Raw genomic sequence first — 4,316 nt, forward strand, 5'->3', positions numbered from 1 at the left:
TTTTTTTCCGAGGAGCCACCACCAACCTTGCAGTTCAAACCGACTTTGCAGTCCAATGCATTAACCCACAGTGCTATATCAGGACCCCATATCTTGGTATAGTTTATAATGTACTCCTAATGTGGCACCGTAGGATAAGCACTGGACTGAGAACCACAAGGTCAATGGTTCAAACCCATCAGTTGTTCCTTGGAAACCCTATACTTGACTGCACTTAATAAAACAACAAGTTTATCTGTGATTCCACAGCACTTACCAACAATAGCAACATAATGAACATGGTGAGTTTTCATCCTTTGAGGGTGGATTAATTTCCAGAAAAGCTTTGAGTCACTAGCAGATAAGTTCAAATGAATAAAATGCATTTTAAGATACCTGATGACATATAGAATAAAAAAAAATACAAGTGATAGAAATTGATTTTTTTCTTTTTCCTAAATGGACTTGGAGGACAATTTCCTAAGTAAAGCATCCTTTCTGGTAAGTCTGAAATAATCATATTGGTTCCCTTGGTCTTCAGAAAGTGTCAATTAGATATATGAGGCCTAAGATTTTAAATTAATATCATTCCTATTGCTTTAGATACATGAAACAGAATCTCTAAAGAGAGGGTTTCAAGAGACAGCTAAAATAGTTTTACTATTGTTTCCAATGAAGTTCTAACAATTAAATTTATAGTGCATTATTAGCATCAGGCATTTAGAGATTTATCTTCATAAAGGCGTAGAAATGATATCTTGACAGCTTCAGTTATGAATCACTGTAAAATACTGACACTCTTTCTGCTATTAATTCAATTCATTTCTATTAAATTTCAGGTTAACATTGACTATCTGCTATTAATTAATTTCTATTAAATTTCAGGGTAACATTGACTATCTGCTATTAATCCATTTCTATTCAATTTCAGGCTAAGGTAGTGTGTCACCAGGCAATTAAAATTCATAAGAAACTTGAGTGAATGAAAAGAGACAATGAGGATGAGTGCAGATGTGGAAGTGTGGGGTGCTTATCCTAGTAAAGCAATAAACCAGGATAATATTGATTTTCCCCAGAACTCCAGAGTAACTTCAAGCCTTCCCTATCATTTTGCTCACAGCTTGTTTTATTTTTTCCCATTTGTTTTAAATGTTTATTCTTTCAAAATTATGAACTTAATATGTGCTTCTCCCCCTCAAAAATAATTCAGGATTGTGCAAAGTAAATAATGAAAGTTTTCCCACCCATTTATTTTTTATATAAAACATGATGAATTAAAGAGCCCTGCTGGACGGTTAACCACAAGACCAGCAGCTTGAATTCACCAGCTGCTCCTCTGGAGGAAGATAAGGCTTTCTGCTCCCGTTAAGATTTACAGCCTCAAAAATCCTGTAAGAGGTTTGCTGTAAGTTAAAGCAACTGGATGACACATCTTCACCACCAGCAGCAGCAGTTAATTAAATGGAATGCAATTCTACTCTGACACACATGGGGTCACCTTGAGTTGGAACTGATTCCTCAGAAACTGAGTTGGTTTGATTTCTGGTTGTTGTACTGTATTGTTCTGGATTTTATTGTGCTTTCTCTCTTCTGCTCCCCACCTACTCTCTTTTTACACTTCTGTTCTCTATACTGATTTCTTTTGCAGGTTCATTTGAATCTCTGGGGACATTCCTGCTGCAGGCGGATCTTAAACAGGCTCCCCGCACCATGGGCTCCCTCTTGTGGTTCTAGAAGGTCACTGCGTACCCGCTAAACCTCTGGCCTCTTCCGGGCAGATGCCCTCTGGAGAATCAAACAATTCTGAGCCTTATTAGGAGTTCGTCTTCTGGTTCTAAAGAAATTCCTAGAAAGCACATTGGGTCTCCTAATAAATGTTAGGGCCCCTCTGGTCATTTCTCTTTCCTTGGATTTTCCAAGAAACATCAGAACAGCACAGCCTTCAGAATTAAAGAGTATGTGAGGAATATGTGTGTCACTGTGTATATACCATTTAGTTGTTGTTAAGTGCCGTTAAGTCGGTTCCAACTCATAGGCTTCAAAAGTTCATGGGGAAAAATCTATCCAACTTCAGTTTTATTTTTCCATGAACTTTTTGAAGACCTTTTGTATGCGAGTAGTGTGTATGTGCGTATGAATGTGTGTGAATGTGAGATGTATATGTGTGTGAGAGTTTGTGTTACGTAAAAGTGACTCAGGAAGAGAGGCAGAAAAGGGGAGTGGACAGAAGGTTGCTACATCACTTCCCAGATCTTGGGGTGAGGCCTGGGAGGGGTGTTAGGATTCAGTTCCTTAACAAATATTCAATGAAGTATTAAAATATTAAGCACTAAGAATATGCTGGCAATGGAAATTCCAATATGAGTCAGTTTTGTTCCTGCTACCAGTAGAAAAGACTGCATATAGGAATTGTGATCACTGAATCACTGAACGACACTGAATCTGAAGATCTGAGATTGAGCCTCTCCTCCACCACTAATTTTAGCTTTGTCTCCTTCAAGAAAGTCACTTAACCTCACTAATCCTCAATTTCCTCATCTGTAGAATCAGAGGAAGTATATCTGCCCTCATCTGCTTTCACTGGGTTTTATGAACATCAACTAAACTACTGTCAGTGAAAGCACACTGAAAATGCCATGGAGATACAAGCTCATGTTGTTAGCATTTTCAATATAATTTGAGGGGTCCTAGGAAAAAAACTGTATCTCAAAATAACTTCCCTGCAATTTGTATCACTTAGAATTTTCAGCAAAAGAACGATTCTTTGAGGAATCCTAACCAGGACAAGGTATTATTTACCTGGAAGAAGCAATGTCAATTTGCAGGTGCTACTTTGCTAGCGTCCTGGTATGGTCCTGCAGGATAATGTACTGGACCACAAGATCAGTTTAAACAGCTAGGTCGGTAATTCAAACCCTCCAACCGCTTCTCAGAAACCCTACACAGGGTATCTGAATCAACTCGATGAAACTTACCAACAACAAATTTGTTGGATTAATCCATCACAAAGAATCCATGGACTAAATCTCCTGCCATTCCAGTGGAAGTGTAATGCAGGAATTGACCTGGTAACTTACACCCCTGACAGACAGCCCTCCAACTACATCAGTGCCTGGGCACTGCACTCAACTAGCAACTCCAGAACCAAGATCAAGTTTCTATCATGTCTCTCTTTCCCCAAGGGTTTCCCTACTTGGGCTGGCAATCCTCTGGGCCCTTGGTACTGCTGCCACAGCGCTAGAGCAGCCCTTCGCTCAGTTCAAGACTGTAGCAGAGACTGACAGTGCCGGACCCATATTTAAATTGGCACTCATCTCTAAACACCAGTTACTACTTCTGTTAACTAATTTTCTCTGCCTGAGGACTGTTTGGGTCTCCCAATGAAATTAACACCCCTAGAAGTAGCCCTACACAAGGTCGCTATGGATTGAAACTGACTTGATGGTACTTAATAGAAGGAGCTCTAAAGCAACAAAAGATGGAATGTGGGTGGACAAATACACCAATTCCTTTATCCCTGGGGACAGTGGGTTAACTGAGTAATGTTTAGCAGTGTTTTTCCCACTTTCCCAGTGGAATTAAACAGTGTTCCACAGAGGTCACCTGCTAGATAGCACACGCCCTTTATTGACTTCCTTCCTTGTTCTGTCTTTCCTAGTGCTTCTAGAGATCCGCTCACATACAAACTGGTTATTTTGTTAAATGCCATCTAGCCAGTTCCAACTCATAGTCACTCTATAGGATTTCCGTGGAGCAGCTGGTGGGTTTGAACTGCCGACCTTGTGGTTCACAGTTCAATGCTGATCCTACAGCACCATACCAGAAGTCCCACAGATTAACTACCTGGATGCAAATCCTTTTATCAACCTAAGACAGTTGGTGCTAGAAGTGGTTTTGGGATCAGGTCCTCAGGATGGGATTCTAGAACTGGATCACTCACTACCCAGATGGCAAAAAACCCATTCTTGATGCTAAGTGGTGCTTTGGAAGATTCTTTATGGTCCTGATCTTTCTCATCTTGCAGTCGAGTTCTTAGATTCTCATCTGAGGTGGACTGGGATAGAATTCAAGGGAAAGAGATGCATCAATTATGCAGTAGCTCTGGCACTTTAGAGATATGGTAGCAATAGATAGAATTGGTCATTGTTAGTTATCACCAAGTTGGACCCCATGCACAATGGAATTGTACTGTTGTGATCGAAAGGATTTTTTATTAGCTTTTTTTTTTTTTTTAAATATGCCACCAGAATTTTCCTCCTAGTTGTGATAGATAAAGTTTTGTGTCAACTTGACTAGGCAAGGATTCTCAATGGTTTGGCAATTGAGAATAGTAATCC

The sequence above is a fragment of the Chrysochloris asiatica genome, unplaced genomic scaffold, assembly GCF_000296735.1.
Source record: "Chrysochloris asiatica unplaced genomic scaffold, ChrAsi1.0 scaffold00376, whole genome shotgun sequence".
NCBI lineage: Eukaryota > Metazoa > Chordata > Mammalia > Afrosoricida > Chrysochloridae > Chrysochloris > Chrysochloris asiatica.